The 16,697-nt window shown below is 37.0% G+C and overlaps 1 long non-coding RNA gene across 2 annotated transcripts; it reads left to right on the forward strand.

Annotated features, from left to right (window-relative positions):
• Positions 1-205: 205 nt before the first annotated feature.
• On the forward strand, positions 206-16,401 carry LOC128240670 (uncharacterized). 2 transcript variants are annotated; one of them, XR_008262269.1, is made up of 11 exons: positions 206-496; positions 691-840; positions 955-1,133; positions 2,320-2,382; positions 2,741-2,867; positions 5,832-5,970; positions 6,216-6,357; positions 10,102-10,226; positions 13,708-13,849; positions 14,096-14,206; positions 16,024-16,401. It is a non-coding gene; the product is annotated as an uncharacterized LOC128240670 (long non-coding RNA). The 2 variants fall into 2 exon arrangements; XR_008262270.1 differs by lacking the exons at positions 5,832-5,970; positions 6,216-6,357.
• Positions 16,402-16,697: the final 296 nt, after the last annotated feature.

Here is a 16,697-nt window from a genome sequence, read left to right on the forward strand (position 1 = left end):
CTGCCATCTGTCTTCACCAGCCTGAAGAGGGAGGCTGGGAAACAAAATGATGTGGGAGCCTGGTCTAGCAAAGTTCACACAGGACCACCGCTTTGTGATGTCCCTTCACATGATGGCTGATGTTTTGCCTCACCTAGCAGAAGTGTCTGCTGCCCTGCAGGTATGTCATCTTTACATCCTTTAGTCAGACCTAGTAAATTTATTTATTACCTATAACATTTATAGAGTTATTAAAACAACATCTTCTGACATAACTTTTTGTTTAAAGGCACATTCAAAAGATCAGTTAAAGGCTAATTGATTAATTATTTGGTTTGCCTTGTGTGTATATACACCACTGTCAAGCCAATGGGACATGTGCTATCCTGCAAGGACTGCTAGCAGAGCCGGGCAAGGCCTACCAAGCATCTGTAGACCGCATGACCATTTTGAAACATCAAGGCTTTACAATCAGAGAGAGTTCAGAGACAGATATATTGACTATTTCCAGAACAAGGTACACATGAAAAATTATTTCCATGTACAACTCTGTGAACAAATTATTTTGACTGTTACTGTTTTTATTGAAAAATTAAATGTAAAATAAGGTTTAATATACCGCATCTTGTTCTAATTCAAAATTTCTTTTTTTTAATTAATCAAGATCTCTCACTTTAATGTTCAGTTGTAAATATTGTTGTGCCTTTTCAGATCAACAGCCCTTTCCTGAAGAACATTGTGGTGAACCTAGAGGATCGATTCCCAGACCTGCCACTCCTCCAGAAGTTGGAGGTGACTTGAACACCCGGAAATTCCCTGGGGAGGAGCCAACCTGCCATGGGAAAGATGGCATTTAACATTGTAATGAGTATATCAGATTAAAAAATAATCGTGCATGCTGAGAAAGCAGTTACAAGTTACCTTCAGGTACTAAACTGCCTGTTTTTACAGTCACGTGAATTATATTTTTTTCAGGACCTGGCTGAGCACTTCCACCTTCCAGTAGACAAGACCCTAAGTGAGTGGAGGCAGGTGTGGAGCACTCTGAGTGACAGCTGACTTGCAGCAGAACAGGCCATGGAGTGGGTGGACAACATTTTCATAACAGAGGGATGAGAAGTTGACCTTGAGAGAGGACTAGAACTTCAAGAACTGTATGAAAAACACTGCCTGGCTAATTGCATGGTTATAGTACAGCAATACTTAGAGCTTTGTCTTGCCGATTCATGGATAAGCCAATGTATTGTTTCATCTTCATTTCTAACCCTTGATATGTCAGCATGTACAGTAAAACTGCGATCGCTCGAGGTCGCCAGGGACCGAGCCAAAACCTCGAGGGAACCGATGTTTCGAACGACCCAATTTTCAATTTTTCCAGTTTGATCTGAAATATCTTTCAGTGTATTTTAAGTTTGAAGTCGTCAAACAGACTGTTTACTAAGACACCGATTATGTGTTGCGTTGTGGAAATTGCTAATATGTTCAAAGGTTGACGTAAACTAAATGTAAAACGCAAAAGAAAAAACAATAAATGAATCAATAGAAATGTTTATTTTAACAAAAAGGCACATTTTCGTAACAAGCAACATCGGTTTCGCGAAACTGTTCAATCGTAATGTGACGTGACAGCGTACAGAGCGTCTGAAGATCACGGTCAGCATCGGCAGTGAATTCAAAGAACCTTCTGACCACATATAAAGCGTTAACTTCTCGTCATTAACTTCTCCTAATTATCATCTCAAATGCCCATATCAACTAATATCTGTCATGCGTTAACAGTGAAAAACGGTTTTTCACACCTTATCAAATTGCCTTTCAACTGTCATTGCAATTTTTACAACTTGCGAAAATGTTAACACCTAGCAATTGTTTATTTATTTTGGAACACGCGTTCGGGAAAAAGTGTGAAATTATGTCCTCGAGGGAGCCATAAGGTTTTGTGCACGATTTGTGTACTTGGGACCGAGGATATTGCTCGACTGCTCGACATAATTAGGTTTCGATGCAGCGTGGGTATATTTTATATGAAAATAGAAGAAAAAAAATTCGGGACCAAGCTCCGACCTCGAGGGAAAGCCAGTTCTCGAACGACCGCTTGTTTGAGGGAACGCAGTTTCACTGTATTGACTAAGTCATGTTTCATATGGTAACACATGGTTTTATCTTTTTCATACACATTTAGTGGTGATTATTTTATTTGATATTTTCACCATGGATTAAGAGAAGATAATTCCAGAGCTAATGTTGTATTGAAAGCAGTCTGGACCATACTTATGCTATTTAATCATTGCTTCAAATGAACTTCAGTTTGACTGTAAGTTTTCAAATGTTTGTCTTCAGGCCCCGCCAGGAGAGTATGGCAGGCCAAAGTTGATTGAAAAGATTATGTCCAGACTTATGGGTGTAAGTGGTCATGGCTTCTCAAAGAGGACATTAGTACTGGTTTCTTCTCTAGAAACAGACTCTTGAGTGGTTCATACATGTATGACCTCAAGAGTGCACAATCAATCAACTAGTGAAACCTTACATGCTTTAAATTACTCTATAGCTTCTTCCATGACAATACACAAGTTTTCATTTGGACATTTCATATTTATAAGGATAGAAATACACACTTATTAGTCACAATCTAAGATGATGAATATATTTGGACAAGGTTTACAAGAGTTGCCATCAGACTTTTATGGTGATTACCGTATGATGAAGTTGATAGTGTCCAACATTGTAGACTAAACAACAACAATTATAATGTTGGTTCCAGCAGTAGCAGCATTAGTGACAACATGGACTTGAATCTTCCCAGGGATGAGAGGCCAGGACTGAAATGGGCTGCAGAGGCCAGAAGTAACAATATAGCCAACATTGTTCGAGGTCTTGTTGCTACAAAGGTAGGGATGCAAATATTAGTTGTCATAGCCTTGGTTTTGTTGTTGATCCTGGGCCATAACTAAAACTGTTCAAGATATTCATACAGAACTTGGTACACATGTTGCCAGGGACAATACACACAAAATGTAACCGGCTTTACTAATTGTTGTTGTATTTCCCTTATTCAACTAATAAAATGCAGATAAGCTATTGTCTTTGCTCCATTTTGCATTTCTTGGGCTTTGATATACCGGTAGGTTTTTATAAGGTAAATCAAAATGTGAGATTATAAATTGTTTTTCTGGCTGACATGCAATATCAATAGCTTTATATTTTCAGTGTGGTGATGGAAACCTAATTCCCAGCTTTTGCGTTAACTTCTCTTGAAACTATCATTTTAGTGTAATTGTGCCATTTTGGTTTCAGCAAGTTTTAATGATTTTACAGATCTGGATTATGATTTCAACCTGTCCCAAATACATTTAGGGTAAAACACTCACTTTTGCACACGACCCATTATTAAGTCCCAGAATTCCCATAAAAAATGCTTATGTTTCATCTATGGTATTAGACTTTTGACATTTTTTTTCGAAGTCAATTTCTGGCTGAAATTGCATTAATGTGTTACCTTCTTTAAATAAAGTTATTATTATTATTATTATTATTATTTATAGAAGGTAGCATGAATTTGGTTTAATTAAAGCTGCACTCTCACAGATTTACTGTTTTTACAACTTTTTATTTTTTGTCTTAGAAAGAGCAATTTTTTGCATAAATGTCTTCAAATCAATGATAAAAGATTGCTGACAAAAGATCAGATCCCAGATTTTCATATTTCTGTTAGAAAGTTAATGTTTTATGGCCTAAACCGTTACTAACGGTTAAGGAAAACTGCATTAAACATCAATTTTTTAACTTTAATACAAAAACCTACGATCTAATTTTTGTTAGCAGTCTTATATAAATGGTTTCCATGCATTTTTGCAAAAAATGGCTCAAGAATAAAAAAGTTGTCAAAACGTTCAATCTGTGAGAGTGCAGCTTTAAAGGTGATAGCAACATGGTGAAGGGTAGTAGTAGTACATATAGTTAATTAAAGTATGTGACGTAATACGTTAATTAACGTTATATTTAAGATATAATTAAGATTTAATTAAATGGATATGTGTCTACATACTGTATATTTAGTAATGCAGGGCATATTTGATTGTCATTTGAATATGGAAGTGGTTGACAGCCGACCTGGTACAAATGTACAAAATGGTCATGTTAGTTACAAAAACGTGTATTCCTTGGGGTTGTAAAGCTGTCATATTTATACAACAAAGTAGTACTTAAGAGAGATGATTTTCGATGTGAAGGGAGAAGGGCTATAGACTCCGAGGCAAGGAAAGCGGCCTTGGGTCCTTAATGGACGGCAGTTAGGATGAGGGATTACCTTAAATGTCATGCTGTATTTAGAACTTATTATTATTATCCCCCGCCTATGAAATAGGGAGGGGGATATTGAAATGGCGTTGTCCTTCCGTCCGTCTGTCCGTCCGTCCGTCCGTCCTTCCTTCCGTCCGTCCGTCCGTCACCAGCGTTTTCTCAGTAAATAGCCGGTAGAATTTCATGAAACTTAAAATAAATATGAACCACTATACTGGAATGATGCCCGTCCAAAAAAAAATTGATTGGTCAATTGTCCTTGGAGTTATTGCCCTTGATTTTTTTGAAAAATGCACATTCACAGCCATTTCTCAGTCACTAGCTGGCAGAATTTCATGAAACTTAAAATAAATATGAATTACTATACTGGGATGATGCCTTTTCATTTTTTTTTTTGGATTGGTCAATTGTACTTGGAGTTATTGCCCTTGATTTTTTGAAAAACTCTCATTTACAGCCATTTCTCAGTAACTTGTTGGTAGAAATTCTTGAAACTTGAAATAAATATGAACCAACATACTGCGATGATGCATGTTTATTTATATTTTGGATTGTGTTATTTCTATATGAGTTATTTGCCCTTTATTTATTAAAAGATCCATGTTTGCAGCCTTTTCTATGCAACTAGCTGGTAGAATTTCATGACACTTGGAATAAATAAGAACCAACATACTGTGATGATGCCTGTCTATTTTTCTTTTGGACTGGTCAATTTTCCTTAGAGTTATTGCCCTTGATTTATTAAAAAATCATTGTTTGCAGCCGTTTCTCAGTAACTAGCTGCTAGAATTTAATGAAACTTGAATGTTATATGAACCAACATCCTGCAATGAACTTCTTCGGTGAATTTCTACGGCTACATTTTTATCTCAACTATTGAGTACCATTTTGCAATGATTGATGTTTCCGAGTATGCAGTTTCGGAAAAGATAGTTTTATTTAATCATCCCTCTGATTTATTTCGTTAAAATTTTTTATCATAAAGTAGTCCCGGTCGATATTTTATAATTTGGCTCGGAAAGAGATAAACCAATGTGCTTATCTTATTCTTTCTGAGATTTTTTTTAACCTTCAAGCACAAAGGAGCCATCAAGCACAAACAAGCCATCGTTGGCGGGGGATATCTTTTCACTGAAAATGCTTGTTATACTTAGAAAGAACGTTTTAACAATAAAGAACTATCATTCGAACGGTTGTTGTTTATTAGCTTAGACTTCCAATAATTAAAGCGAACAGTAGCATTACGTGACAAGTAGAAGTGAAAGAAATTCCCATAATCAGTGTTACCAGTTAATGTTAAAAAGTAGCATTATTATATGCAATGATGCTGAGACAGCAGCATAAACAGTAACTTGATGCTCTTCTTATTCCATGATGTTTATGATCATAATTAATGATAAATTCTGCTGTATTCCATCTTGAACTTTTGAGATTTTGTAAGTCTTTTTCACCAAATGCAACCCCAAAAATTGACTAGGTTCAATCATATATATATCAAAAATTAATTAAGTCCAATTGTTGTTCTACATGAAAAAAAATGTGTTCATTTTTAGCTCGACTATCCGAAGAATATGAAGAGCTATACTACTCACCCTGGCATCGGTATGGTGCCGGCATTGGCGTTGGCGTCACACCTTGGTTAAGGTTTTGCATCCAAGCACACATAGGTTAATTTCTCAGCAACTACTTGAGGTACTTGCATTGAGACTTTGTACAATGGTATTCAACCACCCAACGTAATTAAAAATCAGTTTTTTAAAAATAGTCCATTTACTTCAGGGTATGGGGATCAGCGGGCTTTTAGACTTATGTATTAAGGTCTGCCAGGCAATTATAGATTACTTCAACATTTTGACAGAATTGTTTTCCCAGGATCTATATGTACACAATGTACCTTTATTTAAGTTTTGCTAATTTTAATTGATTTTTTTTTTCAGAAACTTGCACAAAGTAAAACGCTTCAACTGACACCTGAGCATTGGCATAATTATGATTATTGATTTTAATTATGAAGTTCAACCAGGTAATTCAACAATGTGACAATACACCAAGTACTGGAATGAAGCAGTAAAATATAAGGTATTGTCAATTGTATCCCTTTTTGTTTCAGAAGGGAAGCTTAGATCTGATTTATCAAGTTAGATAACTCTTCTGACGGATTTTTATAAGACACGGGCATCTGGCGTGTGGCTTATTTCGCAGACTGCTGGGTCAAATCTTAGGAAAATCTTTCCATGTCATAAATTGAACAATTTTTGTCAAATCTTGATGAAACTTGGTCAGAGTATTTGTCTGCATAATATCTTGAAAGTTCTTTATTATGGGTCATCCCCGGTTAAAATCTAGGTCACAAGGTAAAATCTTAGAAGAAAGAAGTCCATGGTCACAAAAGTTCATTAATTTTTGTCAAATCTTTAAGAAACTTGGTCAGAATATTTGTCTACAACTTGTCTTATACATTTGTGAATATGGGCCATCTTAGATAAAAAGTCACTAGGTCAAATCTAAGGAATTATTTTCCCAGATGTCATAAATAAAATGAAATCTTAGATGATAAAGCGTGTCATCTAGGGTAAAAAACTAGGTCTTTGGGACAAATCGTATTGGAAAAGCTGATGTATTTATACAATGTTGATTTTTAAACAAATGGAATAGGATCTGTTGATCAGGTTATTTGTATGAACGATATTTCCGATAAGTATAAATATGGGTCTTTTTGGCTAGAAATACTAGGTACGTACTACCTCAAATCCATCGGTTTGCAAAATTGCATTGTCAAAGAAAAAATCTGGCTTTAATGCGGCTTTGCTGCATTGGTGTCTTGTTATGATATAAAACATTTATTTGAAATAAGCAGTTAACTCATAAGAATTGTAAGAGATAAACATAATAACTCCTTGATTTTGAAAAAAACAAACGTTCATGAAGATGTTTAATCCTTAATGTGTTATAACATGAATTGACTTCATGAACATTTTACAACAAGTTATGATGTCATCTTACCAGACATGATGTCACTATTTAAAATAAAGAAGTATTTTTTGAAAGTGTTTACATGAAGATTCACACTGGATATAATCTGAAAATGTGTCCTACTTTTACAATGCAACCCACATCTTCAACCAATGAAATGACAGACAGGCAATTATAAAGAATGTCAACTTTCCTGGTTGTTTAATGGACTGCCTACTGCCATATATATATCTGATATGGCTCAAGATCACAGTTATCTGCTCCCAGTCGACCAAAATTTTGATGTAAATACAGAAAAAGTGTTTGTGTTCAAGTTTCAATATTTTATTAAAGTTAAAAGAAATAGAAGAATTAAACAGGTGACCTTTTTGCATAGAGCTTAACATAATTTGCCACTGTTCGGCAAAAAATGATAGGTTCCAGTGTAGATATTGGATGCCTGCGAAACACTGTTAAATGGTTTGTTGTAGCACGGACCTAAAAAGTTTATAGGTGCGTGGTTTATAGGTGCGTGGTTGTAGCCTTGTTCCATCTTGACCTCAGGGTCATGTATTACTACTCAATTTTGTGAGACACCAAATTGGTCAACCCTATGTTTTCTTGTGATTAAATTTTGTGTCTTGGATAGTTCTACAGCAGCCAGTTAACTTGTTTTTCAATTTGGACTATTTAAAAGTGAAAAGCCAGGTTTCTGTCTATATTAATGTAGTAAAAATAACTGTGGTCTTACACACTTGTCAGATTTTACATAGGCAATGTGTCATCTAATAAGGTTTTATTCTCAGTCAGATGACCTGTAGAAAAATCTGAATGCCCATTCTTAATCATGAAGTTTTTATTTCATCAATGGAATATCTTTTTTTATTTTAATTACTCTAGGTACTTATGGGCAATGCGATGTATTGAGTAAAATAGCATTTTGCTTTGGGGTTTTCTGCTCATGAATAATGGTTACATTGGATCTGGAGGAGATTTCTTTAATGGCCACTTTAGCTTATATAAGGGTAAACATAGTCTGACATAATTATTAGATAGAAATTTAAAGATTTTTGCTATTTGTTCCTGTAGCTTAAAGCTGCACTCTAACAGATTGAACGTTTGAACGTTTTTACATCTATTTTTATTTTTTATCGTAGCATGACCCAATTTGTTTGAAAATGCATGTATACCAGTCATTAAGACTAGTGACAAAAAAGGTGAAAGATACACTTAGGTGTTTATTCACAATGGAATGCTGCATATAAGGACATAGAGTATAGGTTGTTGTGTCCGGGCTGTAACTTTCTCTTGTATGGAAAGATTTTAAAATGACTTGCCACATGTGTTTGACATACCAAGATGATGTGTCGCGTGCAGGACCCATGTCCCTACCTCTAAGGTGAAAGAAACACTTAGGTGTTTATTCACAATGGAATGCTGAATATAAGGAAATAAGAGTGTAGATTGTCAAGTATGGATGGTACTTTTTATGTTCAGTGGCAATTTGAAATAACTTGCCATATGTATTTGACACATAAAGGCAAGATCAACTTGCTGACCTTGTTCATAGGTCAATGTCACATTCGGGGGCATTCATCACATACTGTGACAGTTCTTGTTCTCTTATTTTTTTTACTTGGAATTAAGCTATATTGAAAACTTATCAAATGTCTAAATGTATAACCTTTGGTAAATAAAGCTTTTATTATTATTGTTATGTTTTTAGCTCACCTGAGCAGGAAGTGCTCAAGGTGAGCTATTGTGATCGCCCTGTGTCCGTCGTCCGTTGTCGTCCGTTGTCAACAATTTGACTGTTAACACTCTAGAGGTCACAATATGGGCACTATCTTAATGAAACTTGGTCAGAATGTTACCCTCAATAAAATCTTGGATGAGTTCGATATTGGGTCATCTGGGGTTAAAAACCAGGTCAAATTAAAGGAAAAGCTTGTTAACACTATAGAGGTCACATTTATGAATGTATCTTCAGGAAACTTAGTCAGAATGTTAATATTAATATATGTACTCTCTAGGTCAAGTTTGATTCTGGGTCATGTGCGGTCAAAAACTAGGTAACCAAGTCAAATTGAAGGAAAATCTTGTTAACACTCTAGCGGTCTCATTCATGACTGTATCTTCATGAAAGTTGGTCAGAATGTTTACTTTAATTATTTCTAAGTCAAGTTTAAATCTGGGTCATGTGCGGTCAAAATCTAGGTCATTGGGTCAAATCATAGGAAAAGCTTGTTAGCACTCTAGAGGTCACATTTATGACTGTAAGTCCATGAAACTTAGTCAGAATGTTTATATTGATTAGCTCTAGGCCAAGTTTGAATCTGGGTCATGTGCGGTCAAAAACTAGGTCACCAAATAGGAAAAGTATTTTTACACTCTAGAGGCCACATTTAAGACCATATGTTCATGGAACTTGATCAGAGTGTTATTGTTGATGATCTTTATTGGATCAGGTGAGCGATTCAGGGCCTTCAGGGCCCTCTTGTTTATATATCAGGATTGTTAGGACTCACGTTTAATTGTTCAACTTATGGAATAATTTGTCTTAGCTCCTTGCAAAACATTGTGAAATTAAAAATGTGCAGTGCACTAATACAATTACCGGTATTTCTTGTGTTTAAAATAGCTGATAAGAGATTTTGTTACAGTTCCTAATTTAGCATTTAAGACCTCTGCTCAGCGATTACACTTCATTTCTATAGTACTCTTTTTCAAAATGGTTAATACTTATGTCATTTGAAATATGTAAGAAATGGGTATTTTTTTATCACTTGAAACCTTTTTTTCAGAAGAATTGAATGCATGTAATGAAGTTTTTGGTTCAAAATATTTATCTTTTATACATTTCTTTCTCAGGTAACATGTGCACAAGTTGCAGGATGCAACAAGATCAGCTGTTCCCATACTGATGGCTATGAAGAACCAGTTCCCCACTGATGGAGATATATTATGAAAATGTTTTTGGTGTTGGCCAGATTTAGGTAAAAATCTTCATTATTTCTATTTATTTCTTGGTAGTTATTTGTTCATTTGTTTTTATTCATGTATAGGTTTTATTGAAGAATGTCGTGTGAAGCTGAAATTTTTCAGTGACCAACATGCAGATTAAGAATGTAAATAGTGGTCTGGCTTTATGAACAACAACACAAGGTGGCTATGGTTTGTTGCACCAAGATATCCTTTGGATTCCCGTCCCCCCTAGGACATGTACTGTAAAGCATGTTTTGCTGATAGTCCATTTGGTGATTTCTGTATGTTACACCAGCCAACAGGCCCCCCTCAGACATGTACTGTAAAGCATGTTTTGCTGATAGTCCATTTGGTGATTTCTGTTACACCAGCCAACAGGCCCCCCTCAGACATGTGCTGTAAAGCATGTTTCGCTGATAGTCCATTTGGTGATTTCTGTATGTTACACCAGCCAACAGGCCCCCCTCAGACATGTGCTGTAAAGCATGTTTCGCTGATAGTCCATTTGGTGATTTCTGTATGTTACACCAGCCAACAGGCCCCCCTCGGACATGTGCTGTAAAGCATGTTTCCCTGATAGTCCATTTGGTGATTTCTGTATGTTACACCAGCCAACAGGCCCCCTCGGAAATGTGCTATAAAGCATGTTTCGCTGATAGTCCATTTGGTGATTTCTGTATGTTACACCAGCCAACAGGCCCCCTCGGACATGTGCTGTAAATCATGTTTCGCTGATAGTCCATTTGGTGATTTCTGTATGTTACACCAGCCAACAGGCCCCCCTCGGACATGTGCTGTAAAGCATGTTTTGCTGATAGTCCATTTGGTGATTTCTGTATGTTACACCAGCCAACAGACCCCCCTCGGACATGTGCTGTAAAGCATGTTTCGCTGATAGTCCATTTGGTGATTTCTGTATGTTACACCAGCCAACAGGCCCCCCTAGGACATGTACTGTAAAGCATGTTTTGCTGATAGTCCATTTGGTGATTTCTGTATGTTACACCAGCCAACAGGCCCCCCTCAGACATGTACTGTAAAGCATGTTTCGCTGATAGTCCATTTGGTGATTTCTGTTACACCAGCCAACAGGCCCCCCTCAGATATGTGCTGTAAAGCATGTTTTGCTGATAGTCCATTTGGTGATTTCTGTATGTTACACCAGCCAACAGGCCCCCCTAGGACATGTGTTGTAAAGCATGTTTTGCTGATAGTCCATTTGGTGATTTCTGTATGTTACACCAGCCAACAGGCCCCCCTCAGACATGTGCTGTAAAGCATGTTTCGCTGATAGTCCATTTGGTGATTTCTGTTACACCAGCCAACAGGCCCCCCTCAGACATGTACTGTAAAGCATGTTTTGCTGATAGTCCATTTGGTGATTTCTGTTACACCAGCCAACAGACCCCCCTAGGATATATACTGTAAAGCATGTTTTGCTGATAGTCCATTTGGTGATTTCTGTTACACCAGCCAACAGACCCCCCTCGGACATGTGCTGTAAAGCATGTTTCGCTGATAGTCCATTTGGTGATTTCTGTTACACCAGCCAACAGGCCCCCCTCAGACATGTACTGTAAAGCATGTTTTGCTGATAGTCCATTTGGTGATTTCTGTTACACCAGCCAACAGACCCCCCTAGGACATGTACTGTAAAGCATGTTTTGCTGATAGTCCATTTGGTGATTTCTGTATGTTACACCAGCCAACAGGCCCCCCTCAGACATGTGTTGTAAAGCATGTTTCGCTGATAGTCCATTTGGTGATTTCTGTTACACCAGCCAACAGGCCCCCCTCGGATATGTGCTGTAAAGCATGTTTTGCTGATAGTCCATTTGGTGATTTCTGTTACCCCAGCCAACAGGCCCCCCTCAGACATGTGCTGTAAAGCATGTTTTGCTGATAGTCCATTTGGTGATTTCTGTATGTTACACCAGCCAACAGGCCCCTCGGAAATGTGCTGTAAAGCATGTTTTGCTGATAGTCCATTTGGTGATTTCTGTTACACCAGCCAACAGGCCCCCTCGGACATGTGCTGTAAATCATGTTTCGCTGATAGTCCATTTGGTGATTTCTGTATGTTACACCAGCCAACAGGCCCCCCTAGGACATGTACTGTAAAGCATGTTTTGCTGATAGTCCATTTGGTGATTTCTGTTACACCAGCCAACAGGCCCCCCTCGGACATGTGCTGTAAAGCATGTTTTGCTGATAGTCCATTTGGTGATTTCTGTTACACCAGCCAACAGGCCCCCCTCGGACATGTGTTGTAAAGCATGTTTTGCTGATAGTCCATTTGGTGATTTCTGTATGTTACACCAGCCAACAGGCCCCCCTCGGACATGTACTGTAAAGCATGTTTTGCTGATAGTCCATTTGGTGATTTCTGTATGTTACACCAGCCAACAGGCCCCCCTCGGACATGTGCTGTAAAGCATGTTTTGCTGATAGTCCATTTGGTGATTTCTGTATGTTACACCAGCCAACAGGCCCCCCTCGGACATGTGCTGTAAAGCATGTTTTGCTGATAGTCCATTTGGTGATTTCTGTATGTTACACCAGCCAACAGACCCCCCTCGGACATGTCCTGTAAAGCATGTTTTGCTGATAGTCCATTTGGTGATTTCTGTATGTTACACCAGCCAACAGACCCCCCTCGGACATGTCCTGTAAAGCATGTTTTGCTGATAGTCCATTTGGTGATTTCTGTATGTTACACCAGCCAACAGGCCCCCTCGGACATGTGCTGTAAAGCATGTTTTGCTGATAGTCCATTTGGTGATTTCTGTTACACCAGCCAACAGGCCCCCCTCAGACATGTGCTGTAAAGCATGTTTTGCTGATAGTCCATTTGGTGATTTCTGTATGTTACACCAGCCAACAGGCTTCATATTTAATTTTATGCATATCAGACCATCAGCTGCCATAAATGTGATGAAGTTAAAGGCCAGTTCTTGTTTTCCTGAGCTACTTTGATGAGGTTTGATAAAGTTAAGTCTGCTGTGCTACTGAGTAACACTTTGAATTGGGGCCTAAATCGTCAATTTTGAGCTTGACCTTTTCTTAAGCAATCTCCAATCTTCCAATTTCTTTTCTTTAAAATAGTTGCCCATGTCAAGTTTATGCTCTGGGTATTTAACAGCTTTCTGATACTTTTTGTGACTTTTAGATCTTTATGCGGCTACTGTCAAGTACCTAGATGCTCTTAATGTGCACTCAAAGTGACAAAAGTGGCCGAGTATTCGTTGTATCTTTTTTGTGAACTGAAATTTCTAGTGAATGATCTGTTTTAGTGGTTTTGACGCCACAGAACCAGCACAGCTCCATGACAGCTCCATACAGGTTAAGGAATTGTTGACAGTATAGCTGTATTGGATGCCGCACAATTTTTGTGTGGAAGAGTCATCTTATACACTCATAACTGACTGTGTGACGAGGCATATTCTCAGTATAGCTTTATGTAAGTGCATGGTCATTCTCTGTCATTTTCAGATACACTGTGTTGTGTTTGGCCAGAAATGCAGAGTGGTAACACCAGTCACCTAAGCCAATATTGCCCTCACAGACAAGAGTGTGAAGTAACAGCCCCTGCAGTTTACAGCAAAGCCCTCAACTGTAGCCCTACAAACTTCATGTAAGCGATTAAAACCTGGACTACAAGCCATCTATGCAAGTCCATACTTTTTTCAGGCATCAAAATTCAAGTTTTGATACAAGACTTAACCTTTTCTTCTTTAGAATAACTAAGTGCAGATGGTTTATAAGTTACATAATTACATGTTACATACATAAATACATACTTCTTATGAAGGATAAGAAGTTTCTCAATTTGGTTATAAATGCAGTTATATAATCCCAGATTTACACCCTCCTCTTGCAGATACTGCCGATGGCGTAGATGCAGTGAACTTTGCCAGATTTCCAGCTATGTTGAATTGACATCTCCAGCTGAACTAGAGCCAGGATTGATATCAGACTGCTTGACAGCACGGTGAGGCTCTGCATATTTATTTCCAGGCTAGCTTACATGGCCAGAAGTCAAGCGTTTTAGCTTTCCTTTTTCAATTTTTACAAAAAGTACCATGAATTTTTGTTCAATAAGGTAAATAAATATTTTTAATGCTTTAAAAACAGATAATATATTAAGATAAAAACAGATAATATATTAAGATTCTCATTGATTTTAACTAGCCTTGCGGACCTTTCATTCTTTCACTGGGGGTAAGGTCAGTTTAATGTGTAAGAGTTGTAAGAGATGAGAAAGTAAATTGTCAAACATTGGTTTCTGTTCAATAACTTTAGTTAGCATTGACAGATATTGATGAAACTTGGTGTGTAGGTAGCTTATGTGAAGAGCTAGCTTGGGATTGCTTTTGAGGGGGGTGGGGCTAAGGTCAAGGTCACCTGTTACTAAAAATAGAAAAATGGTTTCTGCCCAATAACTTTAGTTAGGATTGATAGATATTGACGAAAGTTGGTGTGTAAGTTGCTTATGTGGAGAGCTAGCTTGGGATTGCTTTTGAGTGGGGAGGGGCTAAGGTCAAGGTCACTGTTACTTAAAATAGAAAAATGGTTTCTGCCCAATAACTTTAGTTAGCATTGACCGATATTGATGAAACTTGGTGTGTAAGTTGCTTATGTGAAGAGCTAGCTTGGGATTGCTTTTGAGTGGGGAGGGGCTAAGGTCAAGGTCACTGTTACTTAAAATAGAAAAATGGTCAAGGTCACTGTTACTTAAAATAGAAAAATGGTTTCTGCCCAATAACTTTAGTTAGCATTGACAGATATTGATGAAACTTGGTGTGTAGGTAGCTTATGGGAAGAGCTAGCTTGGGATTGCTTTTGAGAGGGGTGGGGCTAAGGTCAAGGTCGCCTGTTACTAAAAATAGATAAATGGTTTCTGCCCAATAACATAAGTTAGCATTGATATATATTGATGAAACTTAGTGTGTAGGTAGCTTATGTGAAGAGCTAGCTTGGGATTGCTTTTGAGTGGGGAGGGGCTATGGTCAAGGTCACTATTACTAAAAATAGAAAAATGGTTTCCGCCAACAGTAATATTCAGTTACGTCTCTTTTTGATAAATGTAAAGATAAAGTCATACAACAAATTAATTGGCTATAATTTCTGATTTCCCATAACAAAAACCTGGTTTCGTCGCATTGCGGCGCTTCTAGTATATCAATAATATAATTATGCTAAAAATAAACTTCATAATTGGCTAAAACTTTTTCAATTTTTTTATCATTATTCAAATATGGAAGTGCATGACTTTTATTGAAAATTCAAAGTTTTTCTATTATATGTTAGCATGCTAGAATTATTTAAATGGAGTGAAGGCACTAAATCGGGGATAAGGAACAAGTATAACACATAGGCAGTGTAATGAATTTTATAATTCCATGTAAATCTATTAATCATATCTGGAGAAACATCAAATTTAATCTGAACTCCATTTCCAAGAAAATGTAGCTGTCCGAGAGCCTAATTTCCACCAGTGAGTATCACTGTCTCTGAATTGCTGTTGTGGTAAAAAAAAAATGATAACAAATGGAAACAAGATACACAGTTAAGACATAGGAAAAGTACTAGTTTTTATGTATAAAGAAGTTAAGGTTTGCATAAAGGTGTCAGCAAAATGGTTCCGGGTGTCCAGTACCCCTTCAAGTATTTCTTTAAACAATGTTTCTCCTCACTTGGGTAGCATTTAATAATGTGTACATTGTATTCTTATATGTGTTTCTAAGTTTACACATGATTCATATCATATCTGGAGACATTTATGTAATTTTGATTGATATTTTGCAGGACCTCTTTCTTGGGTGGATGGATTCAGAGATGACCTACAGATGCAGCCATGACTGTGGCACATGAATGTTATAGATGGTGACTGTAAAGAAATGAAGATAGCAGAAAAATGAAACTATCTTAATATGGTTTTCTGGAATTAAATTAGCAGACAAAGTATTCATATTTTTGTGGAAAAATAATGTCATAGCTGAAATATGTTTTGCAAATTCAAAATGGTAATGTTTTTCTCATATTTTATGCTGGCATCACAAATATTATCATTGGCTCTGTATACGGTAATCTCTCACTTCAAAACATAACTAATTGGACTATTTGAAGATTAAATCTTCATTATTTTTATTTAATATAAAATGCTATGCTGGTTTTACTGTCTTAAATAATGTTTGAATAGCCTAAAATAAAGTTTACAAATTTTGTGTCGTCCCGTTGTGTGTTCTGTAAAAGAAATGTTTCAAGTCTCTAAAGTCAGTTTCTTATATTATGCTGCAAGAAGTAGAACTAGAAATGCCAATGTGCTGTCTCATTAGAAGTCAGGTGATAAACGCCGCAGTAGTAGAAGTAGAGCCAATCTATTTCATAGAAGTTCAAAGGTAAAATGAGTGCTGATTGCTGTCACAGAAATAGTAGTGGTGATCAGTGTTGCAGTAGTTAAGTGAAAATCATTGTTATTG

Source organism: Mya arenaria, chromosome 7 (genome assembly GCF_026914265.1).
Source record: "Mya arenaria isolate MELC-2E11 chromosome 7, ASM2691426v1".
NCBI classification, from domain to species: domain Eukaryota; kingdom Metazoa; phylum Mollusca; class Bivalvia; order Myida; family Myidae; genus Mya; species Mya arenaria.